General features: G+C 38.9%; 1 long non-coding RNA gene across 1 annotated transcript; it reads right to left on the bottom strand.

Moving 5' to 3' along the window:
- Positions 1-6,895: 6,895 nt before the first annotated feature.
- On the bottom strand, positions 6,896-17,501 carry LOC132344304 (uncharacterized). Its single transcript, XR_009493530.1, has 2 exons — positions 7,405-17,501; positions 6,896-7,328 (listed from the first exon to the last, which is right to left on the bottom strand). It is a non-coding gene; the product is annotated as an uncharacterized lncRNA (long non-coding RNA).
- Between the last annotated feature and the right edge of the window lie 246 nt (positions 17,502-17,747).

The raw sequence follows: 17,747 nt of genomic DNA, 5'->3' as shown, positions 1-17,747 counted from the left end.
AGTTCACTCAGATTCACATCCATTGAGTCAGTGATGCCATCCAGCCATCTCATCCTCTGTCGTCCCCTTCTCCTCTTGCCCCCAATCCCTCCCAGCATCAGAGTCTTTTCCAATGAGTCAACTCTTCGCATGAGGTGGCCAAAGTACTGGAGTTTCAGCTTTAGCATCATTCCTTCCAAAGAAATCCCAGGGCTGATCTCCTTCAGAATGGACTGGTTGGATCTCCTTGCAGTCCAAGGGACTCTCAAGAATCTTCTCCAACACCACAGTTCAAAAGTATCAATTCTTCAGGGTTCAGCCCTCTTCACAGTCCAACTCTCACATCCATACATGACCACAGGAAAAACCATAGCCTTAACTAGACGGACCTTTGTTGGCAAAGTAATGTCTCTGCTTTTGAATATGCTATCTAGGTTGGTCATAACTTTCCTTCCAAGGAGTAAGCGTCGTTTAATTTCATGGCTGCAGTCACCATCTGTAGTGATTTTGGAGCCCAAAAAAATAAAGTCTGACACTGTTTCCGCTATTTCCCCATCTATTTCCCATGAAGTGATGGGACCGGATGCCATGATCTTCGTTTTCTGAATGTTGAGATTTAAGCCAACTTTTTCACTCTCCACTTTCACTTTCACCAAGAGGCTTTTCAGTTCCTCTTCACTTTCTGCCATAAGGGTGGTGTCATCTGCATATCTGAGGTTATTGATATTTCTCCCGGCAATCTTGATTCCAGTCAAATTGTCACAAATACCTAATTCAGTTTGAGAAATAGTATGACCACTTTTATCACAACAAAATCCAATACTATTTTCCAGCTTATTTCACCCATCCCATCAGTGTCAAGAAATGGACTTCTGGTGGCTTGTGTTCAGTTCTCAGGCCTAGGAAAAATCAAAGTCTACTCTGTTGGATTTCTCTTCCTGTATGATTACCTAAGCAGGTAGAGCTCTTGGCCAACTGAGAGAGCTACATCCCACGTATGCAGAAAACCTGCTCTCTGCCTTCCAGCTCCCTCACAGCATTCCCCCTGTGCTTAACATTCTTTAAAACCAACACATATTCTTTTTAGCTATTCAACTGATTGCCTTCCATGCTAGTCAGCGTACTCTTCAGTTAATTAATTTTAGCATACTAGGAATTCTGTAAGCCTTTGAATTATGTAAGTAATGGAAACCAAATAAAACATGTATATTTATGATAAACAGACTTCTAAAATCACTTTATTAAATTTCTGTGAGACATAGGTGATGTTCAAATTCTTTGAAAACTCCTTTAAGGATTTTTTTTTGTTTTCATTTTTCTTGTGGCATGTATAGGTGACACGTGCTGATTTGAATGGGGAAAAGGCCAAGAAATCAAGCTTAAACTATGAGCCAGGTAAATATTATCAACAGCTATTAAGGAAATCCTGCAATGCATTAATACATTCAACTAACATTTACTAAGTTTTTGCTACACACCATGCACTATACTAATTATTGAACAAAGTAGAGAAGCCATGGTTCCTACCCTGGATTTTACAGTGTAGTATAAAACAGTCATGCCAGTAATCACAACACAAATATAAGTGCAATAAAGGAGGCAAATACAAAGTCCACCGGAAGCATAGGGGAGACAAGGAAGCTTCTATAGAAGATGCCACGCTTGAGCTCAGACATGAAGGATGAGATGTTGATGTATGGCAAAACCAATACAATATTGTAAACTAATTAGCCTCCAATCAAAATAAATAAATTTATAAGAAAAAAAAAGAGAAAGAATTTTCTAAGCAGACAAATGGAAAGAGAACTTCCAGGAGAAAGGATACATTTACCAAGATATATACATTAGAGCCTAGTGGGTTTGTGGAAATGCAGATTTTTTTTCAGAATTGTTTTAGCTAAAAGTTCAAGTCAGAGAATTACAGAAGATGAAGCTTGATAGACCAACTGGTAGATATCAGTTGATCATTAAGATTCTGGTAAGCTGTGCCAGGAGATCTACCTTTTATCCTATTATCGAAGTATAACTATCGAAGAATATTGACAGGAACCTAATATGGTCAGAATTTGCCTTTTCTACCCACAGAGATAGAAAATGAACTTCTGGTTACCAAACGGGAAAGTGGGTTGGGGGGATAAGTAAATTAGGAGTTTGGGATTAACAGGTACACACTACTATATATGAAGTAGATATACAGCAAGGACCTACTGCATAGCATGGGGAACTATATTCAATATCTTGTAATAACCTATAATGGAAAAGAATCTGAAAAGGGATGTGTATATATATATTATATATAAAATATATAATATATATATATAACTAAATTACTTTGTTGTACACCTGAGACTAACACAACATTGTAAATTAATTAAACTTCAAAAAATGACCCAAAAAAGAAAGAAAGAATTTGCCTTTTCTAAAAAAGGAAAGCAGAATTAGAGGTGAGGAGACTTGAGACAATGAGACAATAAAAATAATAGCATGTTGAACACTCACTATGTGCCAGGTTCTATGCTAAACTGTATTCTCTCATTTAACCCTCTGAACAACAAAACTGTTTTACCTACCATTTTACACATGAATAAACTAAGTCTCAGAGTTGTAAATTATCATGCCCAAGATTTCACATAACATGTGGCAAAGCCAAGGTTTTAAAAGCCAGGTCTATCTTACTCAACCAATCCTAACCACAATACCACACTGCCCCTTATTACAATTAAGAGGCTATTATAATAGTCAAAGCTAGAAATGAGTCCTGAACAAAGTCAGTGGCAGTAAAGATGAAGAGCTGGGCAGATTTGACTCAGACTAAGAAAGGCAAATGGATGAGATCTGGCTACTGATTGAATATGGGAGAAGAATGAATTGAAGACAACACCCATATTTCTAGTACAGGCAACTTAATGGATTGTGGTGCCATTCAATAGATAGGCAATACAGAAAGATGAACAAGTTTGGAAGACAGATATTTAGTTCAGCTTTGAATATATTGTGTTTGAGATGCCTGAGGGCATCCAAGTGGGACATCTAAGTAGAGCGGTCAAGGGGGCAGTTATAGATATTGGTCTGGGATGCATGGGAGAAGAAATTAAAGGAATGCCTTACGTCAAAACCTATGGGAAATAATAAAAGCCGTTCCCATAGGTTTGATATAAATGTTCTTTTTAAGGTAGGTTATACTTTCTCCTCTTTATTCCATCTTTGATTTAAGAATTACCTTAAGTATGTTTCTTAATTATCAAGAAATTCATATTTTCAGTCACATTTTTAAAGTTAGATTCAGAGAATGTAGCCTGTAAATATTCAACACATTGAAGTTGTTGACATTTTCTTTGTGGCCAAATATGTGATTGATATTTTGAAAGTGTTCCATAGACATACAAAAAATATATATTCTCTATTTAAAGGCTGTAAGGCTCTAAATGAATTTTAAATTCTACTTATTGATTATATTATTCAACTGTTATATGTCTTTTCTAATTTTTTGGTCTACTATTTGCTGAATAACAGATCACCCTAAAACCTGGCAGCTTAAAAAAAAATCATCTCACAGTTTCTGTGGTTAGGAATACAGAAACAACTTAGCTGGATGGTTCTGATTCAGGGGCTCTCATGAGGTTACAGTCAAGGTGTCATCCAGGGCTGCTTCAGTCATCTAAAGTCTTGATTGGGACTGAAGAAGTCACTTCCAAGGTGGCTTACTCACATGGCTGTTGGCGGGAGGTCTCAGTTCCTCACCATATGGGCATCTGCATACATCTCTGAGTATCCTCATGATATGGCATCTGGCTTCTCCCAGAGTGGGTGGTCCAAGAGAGAGGGGCAGAAGCCACACTATATTTTATAGCCTAGTCTCAGCACACTCTCACTTCCGCTCATCACTTCCACTCTATTCATTGGAAGCAAGTCTCTAAGTACAACCCACACTCAAGGGGGAAAAGAATTAGCCTCCACCACTTGGAGAGAGTATTATCAAAGAATTTGTAGACGTATTTTAAAAACACTACAACAGTATTATCTTCACACTTATTTTTTCAGGTATGTGCACTATTAATTCCAGCTCCTTCCTTTCAAAACTGTACACACTCAAACATACACTCACACACAAAGAAACTTAAGAAAGTACACAGAATTGAAGTTAACTTTGATGCAGATCATTGGAATTCATTGATTATTCAAAATACATGTTATATTCATTGGGAGAACAATAGCTATTCACCCTGACTTTGAACTGACTTTTAATTGGTAACATTACTTTTTATTATTCAAAGTATTCTGCTTGTCTAAGACTGTTTAGCCATGTATGTGCATAACTGATGGCCTTGCTCAATGGCTCAGAGGTAAAGAATCAGCCTGCAATGCAGGGGACACAGGTTCAATCCTTGAATTGGGAAGATCCCCTGGAGAAGGGCATGGCAAACCAATCCAGTATTCTTGCCTGGAGAATCCCATGGACAGAGGAGCCTGGTGGGCTACAGTCCATAGGGTTGCACAGAGTTGGACATGACTGAAGCGACTTAGCACGCACACACGTGATTAACTGACATACACCATCCCAGTATTCCTGTGGACATATTCTACATGAAGACTTGCTTTAGTATCATTATCCAGAAATAGTTACTAAAATCCACTTATGGAACTTTGCTAGATGGCATACAAAGCATGTTAGTATTTAAGTGGGAAGAGATTAATGACAGGAAGACTAATGAATGAACAGTGAGCCAACACATATGTTAAAGAATTAATTGAACAAATAAATGTTCTTGAGTGCTTACTATATGGCAGGCACTGTAAACTAGTACAATACAGCATAGTAAGTCCTATAACAGAGGGATGTATAGGGCGCTTCAGGAGCTTGACAGAGAACGCCTGTCTATCTGGGCAGATATAAAGGAAGGCTCTCTGAAGGAGGTGACACAAGCTGAATGAGTCCTAAAGGATGAGAAGTTTTAAAAAGGGACATGAGTTACAAGGGAAATAGTGAAGGCAGAGGAACTGTGTGTTGTTCAGTACTTCTGGAGCAGAGAATATATGTAGAATGGTGACCATAGATGAGGCTGATGAGGTAGGTAGTCACCCCCAATCTTAAGGTATTTGATGCCTGTCTGGTAGTCCCTGGAGGATTTAAAAAGAGTGTTGACAGCAGGGAATGAAAGACCTATTAAGGGACTTCCCTGGAAGTCCAGTGGGTAAGACTCTGAGCTCCTAATGCAGGAGGTCCAGGTTCAATCCCTGATCAGGGAACGAGATCCCACATGCTGTAACAAAAAAGTCCCATATGCCACACCGAAGATGGAAGATCCTGAGGCTGCAACTAAGACCCAGCACAGCCAAATAAATAAATAAAAGTATTTTTTTAAAAAAAAGACCAGTTCAGTTCAGTCGCTCAGTCGTGTCCGACTCTTTGCGACCCCATGAATCGCAGCACGCCAGGCCTCCCTGTCCACCACCAACTCCCAGAGTTCACTCAGACTCACGGCCATCGAGTCAGTGATGCCATCCAGCCATCTCATCCTCTGTCGTGCCCTTCTCCTCCTGCCCCCAATCCCTCCCAGCATCAGAGTCTTTTCCAATGAGTCAACTCTTCGAATGAGGTGGCCAAAGTACTGGAGTTTCAGCTTTAGCATCATTCCTTCCAAAGAAATCCCAGGGCTGATCTCCTTCAGAATGGACTGGTTGGATCTCCTTGCAGTCCAAGGGACTCTCAAGAGTCTTCTCCAACACCACAGTTCAAAAGCATCAATTCTTTGGTGCTCAGCTTTCTTCACAGTCCAACTCTCACATCCATACATGACCACTGGAAAAACCACAGCCTTAATTACAATTTTATAAGTAGCCTGTGAAGGATACCAACAAATAGTAATTTTCTTTTTCTCTCTGAAAATTCATCTGCAGCTCCTGGAGTCTCCTTTATTCACGACTCACCCATTAGGTAAGTATCTAAGAAAGCTAATAAAGGAATGTGTTATTTTAAATTAATATTTAATTACACAAGAGTGCTGCTTGAATCCTCTACTCTTGTAGTTTTACTTGTCTGTAGTAAAAGTCTCACCTTTTGCAACCTCTTAGGACTAAGCTAAAATTGTAAAGTAGGCAAAGTTAATCATTCATGCTCTTCCAGTTCCTCCTCTGATCTCACTTTAGTCCTGGGCTCTCCTCATAGGCAATACTTTGACTCCCCATTCACGTAGCATTACTCCTTCTAGGATCTGGATCTGTTCTTTTCCCCTGTCCCCACTCAAAAATGCTTTACTTGTACCATTTGAGGTTATTGGTTTTCAAATGATGATAAATTAGTTTACCATATAGTATTAATGACGTAATCTGTTACCCCCTAAGGATATTTGCATTTTCATCCAAAGTAAATCAATCTCTCATAATCTAAAATAAAGGCCAGTGGAGAAGTTTTCTTTTGGCCTGGGGCCTTTCAGCTCTCAAACATTGATGGCCACCCATTCTGCTGATGTCCTGTTCCCCTCAAACTTGAATAATAGTTCATGCATATAAAATACCTCCTGGTAGAACGTACATACCTATCATCTTTTATAAACCCTCAACAAACCAAATTAGGTTCAGGATAATTTTTATAAATCCCAAACTTTGATGAATTGGTTTGGTAAAGGAAAGTAGTGTATGATGGTAAATGATGTTTGATGTTCAGACCAGGCTTCTTAGAAAAGGATTTTGAGGTAGGAGTAATTGCAGTCAGTTTCATTTACGGAGGGCTCATGGGGTACAAGGATGCTGAAGGAAAGAAACTGACTAGCTCAGTATCAAGGTAGTTTCAAGAAATAAAGGTGAGAGAATGTGTGCATTATAGAGTGTTAATTCCTGCCTGCCTCTTCTTCCTGTCCCCACTATCATCCTAGACTACAGAACTACAGAATCACTTGAGTCTTTTCAACAGCAAATGTTCTGGATAGCCCTTTATTATAATAATCAGCTAAGATGAAGAACTATGCACATGACCCAGAGCTGCTATCTCATTCCTCACAAATACACAAGTTAAGATACCTTTAGCTGAGCCTAGGACAATTCCAAGCCAGAACACAATGGAGAAGGCAATGGCAACCCACTCCAGTACTCTTGCCTGGCAAATCCCATGGACAGAGGAGCCTGGTAGGCTGCAGTCCATGGGGTCGCTAGGAGTCGGACACGACTGAGCGACTTCACTTTCACTTTTCACTTTCATGCATTGGAGAAGGAAATGGCAACCCACTCCAGTGTTCTTGCCTGGAGAATCCCAGGGATGGGGGAGCCTGGTGGGCTGCCGTCTATGGGGTCGCACAGAGTTGGACACGACTGAAGCGACTTAGCAGCAGCAGCAGCAGCGGGACAATTCCAAGCTAGAACACAAGAAAACACAGCTAGAATACCATCTGGTATGGCTCTACCCATTGCACCCATGCCACATCTCTTTACCTTACAGGAAAGAACACAGGTTCAAGGCCTCTGGCTTAGTCCTCTTGATCTGTTGCAGCTCCTTGCTCTCTGAGACTCAAGTGTGGGTGCATTATGTCTATTCCATCACATACCTCATCTCTCTTCTCTTCCTCCACCTCCTTAGTTCTGTTTTTTCTAATGCTAACATAAAGACGTACACAGTAAACTTCAGTTCAGTTCAGTTCAGTCGCTGAGTCGTGTCTGACTCTTTGCGACCCCATGAATCGCAGGACGCCAGGCCTCCCTGTCCACCACCAACTCCCCGAGTCCACCCAACCCATGTCCATCTAGTCGGTGATGTTGTCCCCTTCTCCTCCTGCCCTCAGTCTTTCCCAACATCAGGGTCTTTTCAAATGAGTCAGCTCCTCGCATCAGGTGGCCAAAGTATTGGAGTTTCAGCTTCAACATCAGTCCTTCCAATGAACACCCAGGACTGATCTCCTTTAGGATGGACTGGTTGGATCTTCTTGCAGTCCAAAGGACTCTGAAAGAGTCTTCTCTAACACCACACTTCAAAAGCATCAATTCTTCAGCGCTCAGCTTTCTTTATAGTCCAACTCTCACATCCATACATGACTATTGGCAAAAGCATAGCCTTAACTAGACAGACCTTTGTTGGCAAAGTAATATCTCTGCTTTTTAATATGCTGTCTAGGTTGGTCATAACTTTCCCTCCAAGGAGCAAGTGTCTTAATTTCATGGCTGCAGCCACCATCTGCAGTGACTTTGGAGCCCCCAAAAATAAAGTCTGCCATTGTTTCCACTGTTTTCCCCATCTATTTGCCATGAAGTAATGGGACTGGATGCCATGATCATAGTTTTCTGAATGTTGAGCTTTAAGCCAATTTTTTCACTCTCCTCTTTCACTTTTATCAAGAGGCTCTTTAGTTCTTCTTCACTTTCTGCCATAAGGGTGGTGTCATCTGCATATCTGAGGTTATTGATATTTCTCCCAGCAATCTTGATTCCAGCTTGTGCTTCATCCAGCCTGGCATTTTGCATGATGTACCCTGCATATAAGTTAAATAAGCAGGGTGACAATATACAGCCTTGATGTATTCCTTTTCCTATTTGGAACCAGTCTGCTGTTCCATGTCCAGTTCTAACTGTTGCTTCCTGACCCGCATGCAGGTTTCTCAAGAGGCAGTCAGGTGAGCTTAATAAAATAGAATTAGGAACCAAAAAAATCAGGACAAGAGGATGCCAATGTGATAAGATAGTGATGGGGTAAACAGTAGTAATAATTAAACAGATTTGGTGATAGAATGGACCACACATATGTATGATCAGGAGGTATCAGGCATCACCCCAAGCTAGGGGCCTGAGGTACCAATAGAGGATCACCAATTACAATTAGATTAAAACTTAGATATTCAGAAGGATTAGGCAGATGGACTAAAATTTAGTCTTGTTACATTAATCTTCAAGGGGTGGTTGGCCAGTTATTTTCTGGACTAAAGTAAGGTTGTATGGAGGAAAAGGTTAGGAACAGAAAGGTTATGTTTATAGTTTTATAATATGGAAAATTAAACTGTGAAAAACTGGGCCGTATCTTTGGGGCTTCTAAACTAATTGTCATTAATATCACTGCCCTCTTTAAGAATTAAAGAGTTGGCAGTACAAACGAACCTAAACCTTTGACACTTTAGTAGTATCAACCTATCAGGGAAAACCACTGCAGACTAGAGAAAAGTAGATGTAATATCATGGCACTCCTAGAATTGTGGTGGAACTTTCCCACATAACAATGAGTTTATTTGCATGTTTCTGCTCAATTGACTCCAATGAGAAACTGATAATTCGTGGCAAACTGCAGATTTGTATCCAATATTACAACTAGTTTCTAGTGGTCTTATATAAGGTTTTTTTAATCTATATGGTTAGTTTTGTTCTTAGGTCTGTGCTGTTTCCTTTTATCTTAAAGTATGCCTTTGGGACAGAAAGTCTGGAGATAGGTAGAAACATACATAGGACTCCACTTGCTGCCTATGGTATGAGGTTAGGGAGAGCAGGAGAAAACAAATCTGGGTGCGTTAGATTGCAGAGGATCTACAAAGAGGAAATTGTGCTGGAGATGGCCTGAGAAACTGGGTCTCAGAAAAATTAATGAAGCGAAAGGATAGGAACTATGTCACTGATGGTGAGCATTCATGTTCTAGGTTCCATATTGCAAAAAGATATTAATCCTAGGATGGGCTATTGCTGCCTAACCCTAGCTGAGACCTTTTCCTACTAGTGTTAAAGTTGTCATTTCACAGTCTGACTGTATGTCTCAATATTGGATTGTTAGGCCTTGGTAGAAAAAAGTAAACTTGATAACATAAGGGCAGGCCAAGTAAAAATGAAAATGGAGCACCATGTTTCCTTTAAGAGGGTCAAGAGGTTATGGCAAGGGGTCCATGGAGGCAGTAAAATATGAAAGTAAATCAAACTTAGGCTTTGGTTTTTTTTTAACTTTTTGTTGTTATCCTATAATCTACATGATTTTGTTGTTCTCTTGCTACAATTTAATAAAATATAATTTTGGTTCCATGTAGTAGATCAGAATAAATAATCCTGATTAGAACATAGAAGAGAATATTGTGATACCTAGAAAGGGGCTCCATCTAATTTGGCTTTGCATGTCATCTGAAACCCATTATTTTAATGTCATTGCCGGTAATCATACATAGATCTTCTACTGTGGGGTGAGGAGAGGAGATTAGGAATTTTGAGGTGGTGAATAGAAAGTGAATTATCAGAAAGCTCTGATCAAGCAGGGCAAGTGGAAAGAACTAGCCCATCCCTTGTCTTTCCAACCCCACGCTCTTCTCAACTCACTACAGAACAAACGGGGCTAAGGTGGGTCAAGAGTGGCAACATCAAGTGTTAGTTTATACAGCACCTATTATTCTACTGTTTATGCTGCAATTATTCTGCATAATAATTCTTCTGGGTAATAGAGCATGTCCTATGCCCAGGGGCCAATATCTAAATAAGAGGATAAATTGGGGGATTAGATAAAAAAATAAAGCTTATTCTTCTTTGTGAATTGCTGGGGAGAAAACAAAACTCCCAAGCACAAAACAGGTAATCTGATTCAATGATTAGGAATTTGGAGGAAACTTACATAAATGATTAACCATAAGTAATAAAATCAATCTCCTTTTACTTTTTCAGACAAGACTACCGTCCAAATCGCTGTCAAGAGAAAGTATGTATGATAAAATTCACTATAGAGCAATTAAGGATATTTTCTAATATGTTGTTAGAGAAAAATCTGTGAATCAGACTACCAGCAAAATCATCTGTTGATTTTAGTCAGTTTTACTCTTTGCCTTTTTCTCTTCCTTGACTTTAAGTCTCTGTTAATCTTGAATTTTGCCAAGGTCCAAAATTCAAAGACTTATTGTTATGGGGGGTACAAAGTTACTATTAACGCCATTTTGCCCCGGGTCCTCAGGAGGGTAGATTTGGGGAGCTTTGGGAGGTTTAATCATCACAAAGAAAACATCCAATACCACACACTCACTCCATAATGGGAAGGCATTACAGGAAATGCCTTTGCAGACTTGCAGATCTGGCTGAAGGGCTGAGCACCCTGTCCTCAGGTAAGTGAACCAAGATGCCTAGATATATCTTGTAATTCTCCTGGGAGTAAGAAGAATCTTAGGATGGCTACTCCATCAAAAGAAGGGAGTCTCAAGAGAGCTGCAACTTGGACCAGGCAAAGAGCATAAGGTAAGTCTGATAAGCCCCAACTTTGGGGCTAGACAGAGGAAACATGAACTAGAAAGGGATTCAGGGGAGTAGCACATTCACATACTTTTTCACACGTACATGAGAGTTTCATAGACCGTCCAACAAACACAAAGGCTGAGACATACTGGCACCAGGAAGATATTTCTTGGTTTACTAGTATAGTGAAAATGAGCTAAAAATTAGATTCTACTTACCACATTTCACTTCACTAAAAACTTGACAAATGTCCCAATTTTATATGTCAAAGTTGGACATGCTTCTCAGCTACCCTAAGAGTAATAATGTAGATCTACTTACTGTACATTATCTCTGGTAATAAGAAAATAATATGTATTGAAATGCTTAGCTCATATGTATTGGAACAGATTTCGATCAATTTAGACCAAGAAGGTGAGTAACTTATTTATTAATATTTAAATGTGATTCTTAGAAGTGTCTTATTTAGGTCATGTTTATGTAAAACAAGTGTTTTTCAACCATATGCTGTCATTTCAAATTATTAATATGTTCTTCAAACTCAGTAGCCATTTTCTGGTCTGCACGGTAGGTGACAAAAAATGCATTACAAGAACTAGATAATAGTAATGTTTGCATAACACTGTGAATGTGCTTAATGCTGCTCAACTGTATAAGCTAAAATGGTCAATTTTATGTTATGTGCATTTTATCACAATAAAACATACATTAAGAGATTTGGGAAGGATTCTAATAACACGACTTTTCCTGGAGGTGTCCTTCAAACCTTCTCTAACTGGTCAGGAGAGAATATGCTACATTCAGCAAGGTGTTAACTTTTCTTTGAATGTTGGCCTAACCTTGAACAGTCTGAGGCTAACTTCAGAGATAATTGTGAATTAACAACCACATGATAGGGAATCCGGTGCCCAAATGTCAGGATATCAAACAATGCACAGCTAAAATGCCAGGCATCCAGCCTTTGCTGCCACTGGCTTGTAGCCATAGCGTTGAGAAGCAGTTCCTGTGGAAGGTACGCATGCTTGGTCTGGCTGTCTTGAGGATAGTAACAACTTTAAAAAGAACGCTATTATATTATAGGCAAAAGGATTTTTATGACCCCCAAATATATCTGCAATAAGTAAACGAACACAAACAGTTATAGAGTCTGGCAGGTGCACTTGTCATCTGCCCCTGGTCCCCTGTCTAAGCTGTAACAATAAACACAATTAAACATGAGGAAATGGCTGTTCAAGTCCAGGCCCTGGGTTTCTACTTCAGCACTTACTGAAAGAGGCCCCGACTTCCCTCAAGTGCTCCACCTTCTGGCTGTTTGAGCCAAGTTCAGGCTCAGCCTTTTTTCCTTCTGAAATTAATGTATTTGTTTCTTTTTTTTTTTTTTTAATTAATTTTATTTTAAACTTTACATAATTGTATTAGTTTTGCCAAATACTGACCTCTGTCTCCCAATCTAAGACAGTTTGCACTGATAATCTTTTATTGGACCTAAGCCTGTTCATTTCCCTTAAATCATCAGTGCTAATCGTTGCCCATTGAATAAACTTAAACAAGTGGCTGTAGTGATTTGCATATGCAAATCAACACAGTCAATTGACTGAGAAAGGCAGCAACAGACCAGCCAGGGAGCCCACAGGCTGACCTCTCCACAGTGAGGCTTTATTTTTCACCCTCATCTCCTAGCTAAACAGATGCCTAAGCAAAAGGAGACTCTGTCCACAAAGGCACATACATGTTTGAACTGCAAATTTGTTTCATGAAATAGTTTGTTAGAGGCAATCTGGTTTTTTTAAGTATCGCTTGGATCATAACATAGTCTTACCTCTTGCTAGAGAATTTGTTTTCTATGAGCTTGGCTGTTTTTTTTCTAACCAAGAAGCCATTTGCCTTCAGTAATAAACTATTATATAGTTCCAAGGGATTTTTTTTTCTGCTTTATTTTTCAATGGGTATACTATTTTATTAACATTTAAATTTCACCAACAGTGAGCTCAAGTATATGGTAGGCATATGTTCAGATTTTTGAAATAAAGATAAAATGGACAGACAGCTTTAAGGGTGCTACACTGCACAATAAATATTCAACAATTAGACAATCTAGGGGATGATATAAGTATACATTTAGGAGCACAAGTATAGCATCCTTATTCAAAAAATAGATCACAGCCATAGAGAATAAACCAACTTGAAATTAATCTGGTCTTCTAAATAGAGTTCCTATGTTCTCTTTATACACCATGGCTGGATTCTAACTATGCATTGTTTGATATAAGGAATTAAAAGTTAGTTGCTGTCCCTAAAACGAGTAATTTATCCATGATTTCCCTTCTATCCCCACTCACCTCCTTTCCAGGTAACTTCTGAAGAACTGAACAGTATAATTCAAAATGTAATGACCTGGGTTGTGGCTGCAGTGACCAATGTATTATACCCAGCCATCACAAAATATGAAGAAAGATTGCAAAATATTACATGCCCAATGCCTGATAACTCCACCCTCTCTTCTGATAGTGAGAGTTGCTGCAGCACATGCTGTGAGACATTTATGTATGAAACAAGTAAGATGGTTCAGGCAGAGCCCTGTACAGAGGCAGCTGACAGGTCAATAGAGCAACCAGTGGCACCATTAAAATCATCTCTAGCCCGTAAAGAAAGAACAGATGTAGAAACAACATATCACAGGAAAGAACACTTGGAAAACAAACCTAAAGCCCCCAAACCTGAATATAATGAGATATCTGAATCTGCCAACCTTAAAACCTGTAAATCCGATAGTCACCTTGTTGTACAGATTGAAGCAGGCACTAAGAAATGTAAAGATGCTACCACCGAAACAGATAGCCTAGAATGCCAACTGTCTAAAGATGAAAAAGCAAAAGCTATCAATGAGATGCAGGAGTTAAATAATGTTTTTGTTAACTTTAAACATCATCTAAAAGAGGAAGCTGAGTTGATTTTAAGAAACATTTTTCAGGAAATGGTGTCTGAACTAACCCAGACCATCCCCACCCTTTCCTCTGTTACGACCGAAACTTTGCCTGCCCAAACTGACACTGACAAAGGAGACTTGCTTTCCAGTGTTGATATTTCCTCAGCAGCTGCTGAAATTATGGAAAATGTGCTTGGGAAGTTACAGTCTGCAGTTAAGAAAACATGTACTGAGGAATTTTCACCAGGAAATATATCAGTTCACTTTAAATCAGATTTAGTCAGTGGAGAACATTTTATTTCTCCAAAAGAAAAAACTTCAGAAGTTTCACTGCCTTATGCTTTGGAGAACATGAATGATGTTGCAGAGGACATGGTTCGTGTGATTTTAGAAAAACTGACGGTCCTTGCATCTTCTAAGCAAAGTGAATTGGCTCATCTTAAAATCACTACTGACCCAGCTTATCAGCAACACAGAGAAGATCCAACATATACGTTCCTTCAAAGAGCCAGCAAAGGGAAATCCAGTGCTAAGACTGATGCTGCCAGTTTGATTGGCAAAGAAGAAATACAAAATTTAGTGTCAACTATTTGTTCCAAGTCCTCTCTGGTTGGTTATATAAAGGAAGCAATCAGCACTATACTAGGTTATATACAAGTTGGACTTCATAATGAAAGGCTAGTTGCAACTGAAGAAACAGTGATCATCCTACAGCTACTTGATGATCTCTTGGCTCAGCTACATCAGAAACCAGTGAAAACAGATGTCCGAAAGAGCAGACACTCCAGACTGAGCAGTCCCTCCGGCACTGAAGAAAGGAACAGACTCACCAGGACCGGAGTAGCTAGTGCTCCTAGGTGTGGGAGCCTGTTTCCACCTGTTAATGTTCCTGGTGTGGCCCTTTGTTCTGAAGACAAAAATGAAGAAATAGACAGAATTGTAGAAAATGTATTGATTTCACCTATCAAAGACGAAAAAGCAAAATTACAAGAACAGGCTCCTGACTACTGGTTAACTGGGGAAAACAATGATTTTAAACGCAAAAGAAATATGAACTTACCTACAAAGCCTGCTTATGGACGCAAAGTAGCATTTCACGATCAGGGATTAAATACTGACCTTTCAACTTTTAATAAGGACCCTTTAAAGGACAAGCCAGGTTTGAATAAAGACATTTTGCTTTTCAGTCAAGATGAAACATATCAAATACAAAAAGCCTCAGAAGATATAATTAGGAGTATTTTAGCAAAGACGCTCAAAGATCTATCTTCTGGGCTGTCTGATCACTCAGATTATGAAGATGGTAGAGAGGCTTCACTTCTTAACTCAAGAAAACCACAAGATCCGTCACATCAAGAATGGATGGACCAGATGTTCTCTGTGTCAGAAATCCATACGGTATCTCAAGATATTGTAGATGCTATATTAAAAATACTTCACATAACTTCTCATCATATTATTGAACATTCTTCATCAGTACATCAAACTTCTCTAGATAATGCTGACATACCAAACAAAGAGTCATTACAAATATGGTTTGACAGTAAAAGGAAGATGAAATTTTTATCTGCAGTTAGCACGGACCCTACAAAACTTCCCTGGGTAGAATCTGGAACAAGTGGCTCAACATCAGAATCTGTAGATAACCTTAATGATAAAATCATTAGCACAGTTTTTAAGAAGTTGGACTCATTTATTTGTCCAAAATTACAAACCTGCTTCAAACCAGAAAGCCATGCTGCCCATTCAAAGCCTGCTCCTGATAAGAAATCTTCGTTTCGATCTCACCTTAGTACTCTCACAACTAAAGTGGTAAAAATTGTTTTGGATGCTATCCAGAAAGAACTACAACACAATAAGAAAAATCTAAATGTTAAGAAGAATAGCCCTCCCAAGAACATTAGAGATACAGGATTTTTTGCTGATGCTGAGAATGAATTAGACTCTGTTGTCACAAAGCTAAATAATGACATTATGACAAGTTCATTAGCTACTTGCATTTGTGAGGTGTTAAGTGGAAACACAGATAAAAGTAATATTTTACTCCCTTCAGATAAGCTAAGGTCTAAAATCTCACATGGGACTGATGGCATTGATCAACAAAAACTTTTGCCTTCTCATCGCCCTCACATGCAGGAGGAAGTTCACCAATATACTGGATTTCAAGTGTTAGATAAAATTGGAGATGCCGTGTATGATATGTTATGTAAGTTCACTGGAGACCACCCACATTCTCCCCTATCTGATGAACAAAATACAGAGGGGATCAATAAGAATTTGAGAACAACCAGTACACTGCAGTCCAGTATTAAGCTCATTTCTCATACAATTCTAGAAGGTATTGTTTCAAAACTATGTGGTGTTGAGACAGATGGCATTTTCAGAAATTCAGAATTTAAAGCCATCTCAGAGCATGTTGACACTGACAGCCTGTCATTTGCTTTGCTTCTTGAGGAAATGAGCAGATGCTATGACATAATCTCAACCATAGCATCCAATGTGACCTGGCCAGGTAGCCAAGAGGTAACTAACAAGGGGAAAACTACTGCCTCCAAAATAAGAACCACACAAAAAAAGCATCTGAATAAACTGAAAACCTTGGCCTCAGACATCTTTGAAATGGTTTTTGCTAAGTTGGAAGGGTTTGCCAATAGAAATTTAGAAAATCTTGGTGCTATAATCTGTGGAAATAAACAGGACAAGACATACTGTGAAAGTGAAAATACCAACAGCTGTGGTAACACACATGAAAAACGATTGCAGTCGACTTTATACAGGCATGCAAAAAAAGTGTCAAGTACTATTTTGAAAGCTCTTCAAACTGAATTAAACATGAACTTGCCAGATTTGGAAACATGTATAAGTAAGCCACTACAAGAGAAACAAATACTTAAGAGTTTAGTCAATTTCATTTTAGATGCAATTTCTCCAGATATGTTTAATGAACCTGAACCAGAAGAGAGAGGCATTGAAAATTACAGATATAGGCCAATCTATGGAAATTTTCTTCCTGGAGGAACTGACCCAGATTCATATCTAGAAGATCCTGCAGATACAGAGAAAGAAAGTGCTGGGGAGGAAAGACCAATAGAAGATGAAACTAAATCAGATTCTCTTAAGCAACAGGAACTCGAAAAAACACTAAAAACTTTTGAAGTAGAACTCAAAGAGCCAAAAAAGTCCCCAGTTGTGCCCATTGTAAGAAATATTTTGAATGAAATTTTTCAGAATGATTTAATTGGTCAGTTAAAGGTGTTTACTCTTCCCCAGTCCCATTTATGTGACATTCCTCATGCTGATGATGAACCATTTGCTCAAACATCTGTTCAGTCCCTGGATAAAACAGTGGGCCCTTTAGTATCTGAAGCAGATGTAACCATTGTTGCAGATGATGTCGTTAGAATCATATTTCAAAAACTTTATTCTGCTGCCATGACAGATAGAAATGAAAGTGAAAATAGGTATAATACTATCACCTTTCCAGCAGATACCTCTTTTCCTAAACATACCTGTGGAGGAAAGTCCCCTGTTTATTCTACCATACTGGACAGAAATCCATGCACACTTCAGTCCACTATCAATATTGGGACCAAAATAAATGTAGTTGAAGATATTATACAGTCAATATTAACAAATTTAGAAGCATTTGCAACTTCCAAAGTAAAGGCGCTCTTTTGTC

Source organism: Bos taurus, chromosome X, assembly GCF_002263795.3.
Source record: "Bos taurus isolate L1 Dominette 01449 registration number 42190680 breed Hereford chromosome X, ARS-UCD2.0, whole genome shotgun sequence".
NCBI classification, from domain to species: domain Eukaryota; kingdom Metazoa; phylum Chordata; class Mammalia; order Artiodactyla; family Bovidae; genus Bos; species Bos taurus.
This window is presented reverse-complemented; position numbering and strand designations above follow the sequence as displayed.